The 13,368-nt window shown below is 43.6% G+C and overlaps 1 pseudogene; it reads left to right on the top strand.

The window, feature by feature from the left end:
* Window positions 1–13,368, top strand: part of LOC129487399 (small ribosomal subunit protein eS24-like) — a 98,954-nt pseudogene that overhangs the window by 43,706 nt on the left and 41,880 nt on the right.

Below are 13,368 nucleotides of genomic sequence, written 5' to 3'. Positions count from 1 at the left end.
CTTTGAGACGAATTAAAAGTCTGTTTATTTAGCCGGCGGCTAAGAAATGGCCAACGTTTAAAGTTCTCTCGGCCTCGAAGAAGGGGCTAGATTTTCTTTTATACTTTGGTTTAGAAAGGGGAGGGGAGTCTAGTTAAAACAATTTTACAGAAGTAGGCAAAAAAGGTAAAAGGATAAATTGTTGCAGGAAAGTAAACAGTTCTAGGTCTAGGGGCTTTAAGACTATTACAAGGTGACAGATGCGGGGCTTTGGGCCGTATCAATTGGACGAATTCCTGGGAACTGCGGATATTGCTGGCCACAGTATCTTATCAGTTAATTGCATTCTTCGATGTGCCAGGAGTCAGCTTGCACTAGTTAAGTCCTTGAGGAAGGGGCTGCCAGTGAAAGAGCCAAGATGGAGTGTGTCTGGCTCTCTGAGCTAAGGGAGAGTCAATTCAGGTGGAAACAAGGCTCGCTGATTAAAAGAAAGGGAGAGTCTAAGAACAGGGTTAGTAAAAACAAGGTTGGGCATTACATTCCTCACTTGTGTTTTTGGGGAATCCAACCGTTGATTCTTCATTTATAACAAGGGTGTTATATTGAGTCTTAAGATACATAAGTTTGACAGAAGCTATGCATTGTTGTACAAAATTAAAAAACTTATTTAATATACAAAGCCCAAAAATTTGACTTAATAGTAGGATGGGGAGGGAGTCTGGCTAACTTAGTAATTAGAGTAGTTAGCTCTGGGTCCTAGTTGAACATGCTTTGATACTAGGGGATGTTATTTTCTTGTTCTTGTTGGTGCTTATCTAGATTTTCTTGCACTTTTTGGAGTGTATCTTTTATGACTAAGAATGGTGGAGGAACAGTTAAATCAACTTTGTCAGGGTGTTTCTGGAAGATAGGGTTACTTAGATCAATTAAAGGCCTGATTGGCTTGGGTGGGCTTTATGAGACCAGGGTTTTTTTGGATGGTGAACATAGTCTTAACATTAAATCTTGGGATATAAAATCTTAATCTTCATGACATGCCATGATACTATTGAGTTGAGTTAAGGTCATGGACAGTTATAGTAAGAGGATTACAATTTTTTCTAGTAAATAATTTAGGATGAGAAGCATGACTTATGGAAAGAGTTGAAGATCTGGTTGATCTTTTAGAGTAGGTGGCTAAAGTTACACATGTCTAACCAGGGCAGAAAAACTGATAAGTACCTTGACAGCTAGCCTCAGGGTGATTTCTAGGACAGAGGTAAAAGTCAATATTTTGGAGTCTTTTTTTCTGCACTTTTGGAGCTTCTACACTTAGTTTGGCTCTTGGAGTGTCCGAATCTTGCTACGAGGTCGACACGTCCTGCTCCTGGGACTGGCAGATTGTGTTGCTTTTCGTGGGTACGGGCTGGCTTTGGGAACAGTACAAATAAATCAACTGCAAAGGAGACTTCCTTGGAGGTACTGGCCTTCTAAGTGGTGTTTGCAAATACACGTCCTGTTGTGAAAGAGGTGAGGAGAAAGGAGTAGGAAGGCACAGAGGATGTAACGGGCAAAAACAAATAAGTGAGGTAGATAAAAGAATGAATCTAATGGCTTCACCTGACTTAGGTGCAGTTTTAAGGGGACTGACTTAGGCCTGGGGACTTATGTTTTTAGTTAGGCTCTGTTGGCCTTTTTGATGTGGGAGTGATGAATCTAAGCAGGAATGCCGTCTACTTTCAGAGCCATTGGCGTCGTGAGGATGACGGTGTGAGGTCTTTTCTAAGCAGGAGTGAGTCTTTCTTTTTGGAACTTTTTAGCAAACACTAGGTCTCCTGGCTGGAAAGAATGGCAGGACTTTGGTCAGGAATTGGATTGGGATGGGCTCCTTGAGCAAGTGGCAGGATGATATGTTGTAGCTGTTGGAGAGACTATAGGTACTGTAATAAATTAGTTTGTGATATTTCTGCTATTTTGGCATCTCTTAGCTTAGGCAAGATAGGCGGTGCCTTCTTATACATGATTTCAAAAGGTGAGAACTTAGCCTGGTAAGGGGTGCACCTTACTTTAAGTAGGGCTGAAGGAAGGAGACTTACTTAATTTACACTGTTTTTTTTAAGATTAATTTTGTAAGAGTGTTTTTTAGGGTGTGGTTCATGCGTTCTACTTGCGTATAGCTCTGGGGTTGATAGGCACAATGGAGCTTCTATTGAATATTTAACGCCTTACTGACTGACTGAGCTATAGGCGAGGTGAAGGCTGGTTTATGATCAGACTTTATAGCAGCAGGCAGCCTATATTGAAGGATGATTTCATTGAGTAAAAATTAACTACTGTGTTGGTGGTTTCGTTTTTGGTAGCAAATGCCTTAGTCTATCTGGAGAAGGTGTCTACTAGTACTAGAAGGTATTTGTACTTAGCCTGGTGTGGTTTTACTTCTGTAAAGTCAATTTCTTACTTTTTTCTTGGCGACTTGTTTCAGAGACAGTGGCCTGGGCTGGGTTTAGGACTTTGTTTGGCATTTACTTGGGTGCAGGTTGTGCACTGGAGAGCTGATTAATCTGTTAAGCTTTGAAGATGGGGGATCTTAAAATGGCTCTGGAGGAGCTGAGGTAGCTTTGCTGTTCTTAAATGGGTAGTAGACTGTAGGTGACTGATTAAAGTTTCTTTAAGAGTTCAGGGTACGAAGATTCTAGAGTCAGGAAGAATCTATTAACTTTTCTGATTATTATTGGCTGTAAGATCTGAAGCCAGCTTTTTGTTGTTGTTGAGTATACAGGATTGTCAGGCAGATCTGGCTGTGGAAAGGAGACCGTGGACAGCAAGTTTAGAGGCGTGACTGAAAGTCTCGCTGCGGCCTGAGCTGCTGAATCAGCTTTCTGGTTAGTATGGGCAACGGCCGTGTTTTCTTTTGGTGTCCTTTGCAGTGGATCACAGCTACCTGCTCAGATGAGTAGCCTGCTTTCCTGGAAGATGGCTTAATGTACGTGCACAGCAGCAAAGGCGTACTTGCTGTCAGTGTAAATGTTAATATGTTTATTCTTACTTTATCGAAGAGCCTGAGTAAGGGCGATCAATTCAGCCTTTTGTGCTGAGGTGTTTGCTGGTAAAGCTTGAGCTTACAACACATCTGTCTCCGTGGTAACAGCTGCACTGGCTTTTCATACTTCCTGCTTGAGGAAGCTGCTACTGTCTGTGAACACGGTGGCATCTGCCTTTTCTAGGGGCACATCTTGAAGATCAGATAGGCCAGTTTCGATCGTTTCTAACAGTTCTTGACAGTCATGAACAGGAATAGTGGAGTCTGAGTCAGGAAGTAGCGTAGCTGGTTTAAACACTTTGTGGGAGAGACAGTCAAAGGAGGCTGATCTAATAGTAAACTTTGATACTGCAAGACGCGAGCATTTGACATCTATTTTCCAGAAGCACTTCGTAGTAAGGTCTTTACAGCATGAGGAGCTGTAAGTTTTAAATTTTGGCTTAGAGTTAACTTATAACCTTCTTGGGCTAGGCTTGCTGTAGCCGCTGTGGCTTGCAGACAACTTGGCCATCTAGAGGCCACAGGATCTAGCCTCTTAGATAAATAGGCCACTGGGCATCTTTAGGGTCTTAAAGTCTGAGTTAGCACTTCTTTAGCAACTCCTTGGCTTTTATGGAGATATTAGGGAGGGCTAAAGCAGGGGCTTCAGTTAATGCTAAATTAACGGGCTATTTCATTCTGTACTTCTTGCATAGCCGCCACTAAGATTTTTGTTTGTGTTTTGAATGCTCTATCAGTGTCCTTTTCCACTGCCTGTGTTGCTTGTTTTTATTTTTTAAACTTTTGATTGTCAAAAACTTTTTGGGCTATTTTGAAAAGCTGACTGATACTTATTCTAGCAAATCTTTCTAGTTTTTGGAGTTTCTTTTTCATATCCGGGGCTGCCTGAGCCACGAATGCTAAATTAAGAGCACGGCTATTTTCGGGAGCTGCCGGGTCAAAAGGGGTGTAAATCCGATAAGCCTCCTGGAGGCGCTCTGAAAACGTTCTTGGTGACTTATCGGGCCTTTGGACAACTTCGGTCATCTTAGACAAGTTTATGGGTTTCTGAGTGGCTCTTGTAATACTTGCGAGGAGATACTGGTGAAAATCGTCTAAAGCTCCGTTTCTACTTGAGGAATTTGGGTCCCAGTCAGGCCGGGTAGAAGGAAAAACCTCCTCAAGGGGGTCTCAACCTTCTTCTTCCGGTCCATTGGCTGATGTGAGGAAGTACCTTTTGGCTTCTTTTTGGATATGTTCTTTCTTTTCAGAGGTGAAAAGGGTTAAAAGGAGCTGTTGGCAATCATCTTAGGTGGGCGGGTGAGTCCGGATTATGGGTTTTTCTAATTATATAAGTCAGAAGTAGAAAAAGGGACACAAACTAAGAAGGGGGCTGAGCGCTCGTCACCTGGAGGGACTTGTACCTCTCTCAGTGGTAGTAGAGGGGGTACTTCTTCCTGCCACGGTCGTGATTGAGAGGCAATGGGTGGCGAGCCTACAGGGGACATCGTCGAGGAGACATGGGATAACTTTAAGGGAGCAGGTTGGTTGTAAGGCGGTGGGACTGGGTGAGGGAGTCTCTCCTCTTCTTCAGAGGGAGGCAGTACGGGGGAGCTGAACCGGGTGATGGTTGAGGCGAAAACGCGGTCTGGATTAGGAGGACCTTGGAGGTAGAATTATGCGTGACGCATGAGCGGAGCTGTGGAGGGGGGCTCCTGATTAACTTAGCTATTGATCAATGTAGGGCAACTGATCAGGGTGGCTAGGAGTTTCAGTAACAACCTGCCACACAGCTTGAACAATTGTGAGGTCCAATGACCCTTCAGGGGGCCACTTGACGTTAAACTTTGGCCATTTTATTTTGCACAGTGTCTGGAGGTTGCGTTTTTTAAGGCGGACTTTATAATCCTCTGAGAAACTGAGAGGAGAATTCTGCAGCATACATTGGAGAGAGCTTTAACTTTTACAAGGCTGGGAGGAAGTGTTTCTTATTTTTTTTTGTAGGCAATTTAATAAGATTTGAGCGTAGATATTAAACTTAGCATGGACAGAGAAACTTATTTCTTGGGGGACTGGAGTATTTAAAGAACAGAATCAACATGACTAGAAAGATCAGAAAAACGACAACAGCTAATACTACCTGCTACATTACTGCAGCTTTAAGATTGAAGGAGGAGGACTAGAGCCAGCCTGAGATCTTCTGCGTCAGTTTGATCTAGGCATTATTCTTCTTCTAGATTTGCATTTTAAATACTTTTGGTGTCTTTATGACTTAAAGGCAAATAGCTTAAACTTAGCTTTTTCTTTTAAGGGTTTAAGGAGTGAGAACAGAGCCAAGTCCTGGAGATGCTGAACTTGCTGTCGCACTGGAAAACGAGATGTGCAGGGTAGGGGGCAGGGACAAGGCGGAAAAGGACTACTTGGATCATTTTTTAGATGGGAGAGTAGCCACAGAGGAACACAGTAAGAATCTAAACGAAGTAAAGCAGTACGGGCGTACGTTTCTTTACACAGTGTTCTACTTAAGGGCACAGGAAAAGTTACAGAATGACAAAAGAGGTGAGCAAGGAAATCTGCAGGGTGGCTGTTTTGAACTTACTACTGGTTTAGTTTACAGGAGGTCTAATCACTTGGACGTGGGCTATGACAATCTAAATACTCACAACTTTCATGGTGCTAGAAATCTTAATCAGGCAAATGTTTTTCACACTTGTTCTTGTAACAACACTTGACTTGCTTCTGGCGGAAAAGACAGGACAGTGGTGGCCAGCCTAAATGACTGATGAGAAATTTAACCTCCTGTGACAAAAAATCAGCACTAAGGACTTTGAAGAAGTTTTTACTTTAGACATCTTGGGCAATATCAACGTCTTGACATGCAAAACTTTGACAACTAAACAAGACAATAGACACTGAACAGAACAATAAACATAAAACAAACAATTGACTGTAGGGCAAGTAAACACTTATGACAGTTTCTTCCTTTTTTTTTTTAAGACAGACAAGGGGAGGGGTTCCTGTGATGGGATCAGTCAGATGCCTGCCTGGCCGCTCCCCCTGAGGGGACTTGGGCACCTCTTAGCATTGGCAGGCCGGTATAAACTTCCGGGTCAGATCGAGCTATGCCTGATTCTGCCTTCAGCCTTATGAGGTCGCCACGGAACGGCAGGCGAGGGCCTACTTGAACTCCGTAGCTTTCGCCGTGGAGCTACAAAGTGGAGGACAAGCGCAAGCCCTTGTCCTCTCTCATTCATTCATTATTCACACAGACTTTATAACACTTTTTTTTTTCTTTATTGGAGATTCTTCAAGAAACTTGAACAAGAGAAAGATGAGAGATAGAAAAAGAGAGAGAGAGTGACCACTCTGCCAGAAACCAGGACTCAGTCCTCCAGCATCCTGGGATGTGGAATGAGTCAAGGGGGGGCCCCTGTCAGGGCCACTCCCCTCCTAGACAGAGACACAGAGATGCCTAACAGAAAACCAGGGCTCTACCTTCTAGCGTCCTAGAGAAACGGGCAGAGTCAAAAAAGGGACGCCCTCACCAGGGCCGCTTCCCTCTTATTAGAACTGAAGTCAAATCTGACCTACCTGGCCTCGGGGTCAGAAGTTGAGGACTCAGAGGTGGAATTTTTATGGGCACTCACACAGTAGTCCATCCGCTCTCCTCTGGAAGACGGTCACCTTTCGGAGACCCGAAAATTTTTTTTCAGGTGGCACACCCCCTACAAGCCGGCCATCCTTCCGGGAGAGCCCGGAGCGAGCCCAACTCTGGTGGCGTTTCTCGCTGGGGCCCCCAAATGTTCTACTTGAGTGAGTTAGAGAAAATGCCACACATTTTTTTTTTTTTATTATACTTTAGGGTTTTAGGGTACATGTGCACAATGTGCAGGTTTGTTACATATGTATCCATGTGCCATGTTGATTTCCTGCACCCATTAACTTGTCATTTAGCATTAGGTGCATCTCCTAATGCTGTCCCTCCCCCCTCCCCCCACCCCACAACAGTCCCCGGAGCGTGATGTTCCCCTTCCTGTGTCCATGAGTTCTCATTGTTCAATTCCCACCTATGAGTGAGAACATGTGGTGTTTGGTTTTTTGTCCTTGCGATAGTTTACTGAGAATGATGTTTTCCAGTTTCATCCATGTCCCTACAAAGGACACGAACTCATCATTTTTTATGGCTGCATAGTATTCCATGGTGTATATGTGCCACATTTTCTTAATCCAGTCTATCGTTGTTGGACATTTGGGTTGGTTCCAACTCTTTGCTATTGTGAATAGTGCCGCAATAAACATACGTGTGCATGTGTCTTTATAGCAGCATGATTTATAGTCCTTTGGGTATATACCCAGTAATGGGATGGCTGGGTCAAATGGTATTTCTAGTTCGAGATCCCTGAGGAATCACCACACTGACTTCCACACTGGTCGAACTAGTTTACAGTCCCACCAACAGTGTAAAAGTGTTCCTATTTCTCCACATCCTCTCCAGCACCTGTTGTTTCCTGATTTTTTAATGATGGCCATTCTAACTGGTGTGAGATGGTATCTCACTGTGGTTTTGATTTGCATTTCTCTGATGGCCAGTGATGAGGAGCATTTCTTCACGTGTTTTTTGGCTGCATAAATGTCTTCTTTTGAGAAGTGTCTGTTCATGTCCTCTGCCCACTTTTTGATGGGGTTGTTTGTTTTTTTCTTGTAAATTTGTTTGAGTTCATTGTAGATTCTGGATATTAGCCCTTTGTCAGATGAGTAGGTTGCAAAAATTTTCTCCCATTGTGTAGGTTGCCTGTTCACTCTGATGATAGTTTCTTTTGCTGTGCAGAAGCTCTTGAGTTTAATTCGATCCCATTTGTCGATTTTGGCTTTTGTTGCCATTGCTTTTGGCATCACGCTACCTGACTTTAAACTATACTACAAGGCTACAGTAACCAAAACAACAACAGGTACCACAACAGAGACATAGATCAATGGAACAGAACAGAGCCCTCAGAAATGATGCCGCATAGCTACAACTATCTGATCTTTGACAAACCTGACAAAAACAAGAAATGGGGAAAGGATTCCCTATTTAATAAATGGTGCTGGGAAAACTGGCTAGCCATATGTAGAAAGCTGCAACTGGATCCCTTCCTTACACCTTATACAAAAATTAATTCAAGATGGATTAAAGACTTATATGTTAGACCTAAAACCATTAAAATCCTACAAGAAAACCTAGGCAATACCATTCAGGACATAGGCGTGGGCAAGGACTTCATGTCTAAAACACCGAAAATACCACACTTTGAGATGAATTAAGAGTCTGTTTATTTAGCTGGCAGCGAAGAGAAGGCTAACTCTTAAAATTCTCTTGGCCCCGAAGAAGGGGCTAGATTTCCTTTTATACTTTAGTTTAGAAAGGGGAAAGGGTTCTAGTTAAAACAATTTTACAGAAGTAAAGTAGGCAGAAAAGTTAAAAGGATAAATTGTTAGAGGAAAGTAAACAGTTCTAGGTCTAAGGGCTTTAAGACTATTACAAAGTGATAGATGCGGGGCTTTAGGCATTATCAATCGGAAAAATTCCTGGGAACTGCAGATATTGCTCGCCACAGTATCTTATCAGTTAATTGCATTCTTAGATGTGCTAAGCGTCAGCTTGCACAAGTGAAGTCCTTGAGGAAGAGGCTGCCAGTGAAAAAGCCAAGATAAAGTCTGTCTAGCTCTCTTAGCTAAAAGAAAGTCAATTCAGGTAGAAACAAGGATAAGTGATTAAAAGAAAAGGAAAGTGTAAGAACAAAGTTAATAAAAACAAGGTTAGGCATTACCGATGGGATCATCCTTATATTCAGCACAGTGTTTGTCCTGAAACTTCAATAGAGTGTTCCTAGTTTGATAACTTTGGCCATGCCAAAGAAATTGAATTTCTCTTTCTTAACAACAGATGTTTGAATACAGCCCCGTGTCCCTCTCCGCTCCTTCCTGCCTTCCTCCTCTCCCTCTTCCTTCCCTTCCTTTTCAAGAGCAGAGTTTGCAAACTTTTTCTTGAAAGCACCAGATAGTAAATATTTTAGAATTCGTGGCCCATACAGTCTCTTGTAATAGTTACTCAACTCTGCCACCCACAGCATGAAAGCAGCTGATATAGGTTGAATATGTGTCCCCGCCCAAATCTCATGTTGCAATGTAATACCCAGGGTTAGAGGTGGGGCCTGGTGGGAAGAGATTGGATCAAGGGGGTGGATTTCTCATGAATGATTTAGCATCATCCCTTTGGTCCTCTCTTTGCAATAGTGAGTGAGTTCTTTTAAGATCTGGTTGTTTACGGGTGTGTAGCATCTCCCTCCTCACTCTCTTGTTCCTGCTTCACCTTCTGCCATCATTGTAAGTTTCCTGAGGCCTCCGCAGAAGCTCAGCAGATGGCAGTGTCATGCTCCCTATACAGCCTACAAAACTGTGAGCCAATTAAACCTCTTTTCTTTATACATTACCCAGTCTCAGGTATTTCTGTATAATATGAAAGAACAGCCTAATCCAGCAACCATAGACAAAATGTAGCAAATGGGCATGGCTGTGTTTCAATAAAACTTTATTGACAAAAACATGCACAAGCACATCAGATTTGGCCCATGGGCCATAGTATCCCAACCTCTGCTCTGGAATATTCTCTTCAGCCTGGATGGACATCTCTAGGTTTTTTTTGTTGTCGTTTTTTTGATACAAACTCTCACTGTCGCCCAGGCTGGAGTGCAGTGGTGCAATCTTTGCTTGCCGCAACCTCTGCCTCCTGGGTTCAAGCAATTCTCCTGCCTCAGCCTCCCAAGTAGCTGGGATTACAGGCACCTGGCACCACACCTGGCTAATTTTTCTATTTTTTAATAGAAAGAGGGTTTCACCATGTTGGCCAGGCCGGTCTCAAACTCCTGACATCAGGTGATCCACCCACCTCAGCCTCCCAAAATGCTGGGATTACAGGTGCCCACCACCCCACATGGCTAATTTTTGTATTTTTAGTAGAGACGTGATTTCACTATGTTGCCCAGGCTGGTCTCGAACTCCTGATCTCAAGTAATCCACCTGCCTCAGCCTCCCAAAGTGCGGGGATTACAGGTGTGAGCCACTGCAGCTGGCCTCTAGATTTTTTTTCTTTTTGACCATTGCTTATTTGGTTTGACTTTCATTTTCTTCCCCCTTGTGGTAGTCATTTTCTGAATGCCTGTTAGTTGGTCCATCTCTCTCCTCTGTAGTCCCTAGAGTCAGATGAACTCCTCTGCAGGTGCCGTGGTGTAACACTCTCTAGTGCTGAATTTTGAGCAGGAGAAAGAGAGCAAGAGTGACCAGTACCCTTGGAAACTCTGGCCTCCTGAGAATTTGGTGTCTTCTCTGCAAAGGCTGCAAACCTGTTAACCCACAGGCTGGAGAGAGAGAGAAGCAAGAAGCATGATCTGTTGAGCTTGAGTTTAATGTTTTTTGATAAGAATTAGAGGGGGAAGAAATGGCCACAGAGAACAATTTCTATCCCCAGGTGAGGATTCAGGAGATAATTCTGCGAACAGAACTTCCTGAGAACTGAGATGGGGGAAATCGCTGATATTAGAAGGGTGAAAAGGTCAGTAATTAAGGCTACGACTGTGCTCTTAGAGGCAAAAGAAGAAAACGAGACTGCCAGGCATGAATAATGAGAAATCTTTGATGGAACTAGCCGTGCAGAACAGATACTAAATGCATCCTCATTCCCCTCATAGTCAAAAGTTTTTGCTTAAGCTGGATGGGAAAAAGAGAATCCCATTTCACTAAGTATAAAAGAGAGGATTTTAGAGAAGGTCTCAGAAGAAAGAGATGTGGGGGTTTGGTGAAACTCACCAGAGGCTGAACCCTCTCCAGCATAACACAGGGATTGGGAGGAGCGGGGCGGCATTAGGCTAGGTACATAGCCTAGTGCTGCTCTCTCTGGACTTGTTTGCTAGCTGAGCTCATCCATTTGCATAATTTTCTGTGTCATTTCTCAGCTGATGAGTCCTGAATTTTGTCTTGAGGCTAGACGTCTCCTTCAAACAGCAGTCTTAAACACTCAACTTCTTTCTTGTTTTTCCACTTGTCAACTCATGAACACCTCAACCTTGTTAAATCCAAAGCCAAATTCATGGCTTGGAGTGCTAGGTGATGGCTGTAATCCCAGTGCTATGGGAGGCTGAGGTGGGAGGATTACTTGAGGCCAGGAGTTTGAAGCCAGCCTGGAAAACACAGTGAGACTCCCTATCTACAAAAAAAAAAGAAAAAAAAAAAAAAGCTAGGCATGGTGATGTGCATCTGTAGGATCTGTAGTCCTGCTACATGGGAGGCTGAGGCAGGAGGTTCACTTGAGCCCAGGAGTTTGAGGCTGTAAAGAGCTATGTTCGCACCAATGCACTCCAGCCTGGGTGACAGAGCCAGAGACCCTGTCTTAAAAAACCCAAAGCCAAACTCTCTTTTTCCTCCTCCTTCTCCATGGGCTCTGTCCGTGCCATCTCTGTTCTGTAAATGGCACCAGCCCCTGCTGAGCTGCTCAAGGTGGTGATAACCCATGTGTTGTGCTAACTCTGCTTTTGCCCTCTTCTCCAGTCAGCAAGTCCTGTGATTCTAAACTTTATCCAACTTGTCCACACTATCTTCACTGTCATTATCTTTGCCTAGGACACCACTATCCCAGATGGGCTACATCAGCAGCCTCCTAACTGGTCTTAGCTTGTTCTCTGCACCTGCTCTCCATGCTCAGCAATCCATTTCCCACCTGGCAGCTTAACTGATCTTAAGGTGTCCATTGAGTCTCATCCCTGCCTTTCCTGCCCATGGCACATAAAATAAAATTGAGACCCCGAGTCTTCTGCCTGTTCCTGCCACCTCTCCAGCCCTCTCCTATCTCCTCCCCTTGGCCTACTCTATTTCAGCCACTCTGGCCTCCTTTTGTTTTCTTGGACTTTCAAACCTTTCTCCACAACAGGGCCTTTGCACTTGCTGCTTCAGCCTGGAATGATTTTCCTCTGCACCTCCCCAAAGTAGACCATCCTTTAGGCCTCAGCCAAAATGGTGCTTCCAGAGAGCTCTTTCCTGACCCCTTTATAAAGTGGACTGCCCTGCTCTTCTCCACCTTAATGTCTTATTATTTCTTGTTGTGGGATGTCAGGGACCCCAAATGGAGGGACTGGCTGAAGCCACAGCAGAGGAACATAAATTGTGAAGATTTCATGGACATTTATCGGTTCCCAAACAATACTTTTATAATCTCTTATGCCTGTCTTTAATCTCTTAATCCTGTTATATTCATAAGCTGAGGACGTACATCACCTCAGGACCACTGTAATAATTGTGTTAACTGTACAAATTGATTGTAAAACGTGTTTTTCAACAATTTGAAGAGAATAACAGTGATTTTTAGGGAACAAGGGAAGACAACCATAAGGTCTGACTGCCTGCAGGGTCAGGCAAAAAGAGCCATAAGTTTCTTCTTGCACAGAGTCTATAAACGGATTTGCAAGTAGGAGAGATATCACTAAATTCTTTTCCTAGCAAGGAATATTAATATTAATACTCTGGGAAAGGAATGCATTCCTGGGGGGATGTCTATAAATGGCCGCTCTGAGAATGTCTGTCTTATGCAGTTGAGATAAGGACTGAGATAGGCCCTGGTCTCCTGCAGTACCCAAAGGCTTACTAGGGTGGGGAAAATCTCTCCCCTGGTAAATTTGTGGTCAGACTGGTTCTCTGCTCTTGAACCCTGTTTACTGTTGTTTAAGATATTTATCAAGACAATAAGTGCACCACTGAACATAGACCCTTATCAGTGGTTCTGCTTTTGCCCTTTGCTTTGTGATCTTTGCTGGACCCTTAACAGTAGTTCTGCTTTTGGCCTTTGTCCTGTTCCCTCAGGAGCACATGATCTTTGTTAGACCCTTTGTAGTAGTTCTGCTTTTTGCCCTTTGAAGCATGTGATCTTTGTACCTATTCCCTGTTCTTACACCCCCTCCCCTTTTGAAACCCTTAATAAAAACTTGCTGGTCAGAGATTCAGTGGGCATCACAGTCCTACTGATATGTAATGTCACCCCCAGTGGCCCAGCTGTAAAATTCCTCTCTTTGTAGTGTCTCTCTTTATTTCTGAGCTGGCTGACACTTATGGAAAATAGAAAGAACCTACGTTGAAATATTGGGGGCAGGTTCCATCAATGCTTCTTTCATGGATTTACTTATTTTTTGTCTCCCTCCATACCCTAGAAACTCCTGGAGGGCAGAGCTGTGCCTGCCATCTTAATCATTGCATTACCACCACCCAGCACAGTGCCTGGCACAAAAGAGTTGCTCAATAAATCAGGAGGAATGGATAAATACTTTGTGTTTTTCTTAGTCAAACATGTGCAATTAAGCATGTGATAA

Source organism: Symphalangus syndactylus, chromosome 1 (assembly GCF_028878055.3).
Source record: "Symphalangus syndactylus isolate Jambi chromosome 1, NHGRI_mSymSyn1-v2.1_pri, whole genome shotgun sequence".
NCBI lineage: Eukaryota > Metazoa > Chordata > Mammalia > Primates > Hylobatidae > Symphalangus > Symphalangus syndactylus.
The sequence above is the reverse complement of the archived record's forward strand: the minus strand, read 5'-3'. Positions and strand labels throughout refer to the sequence as shown.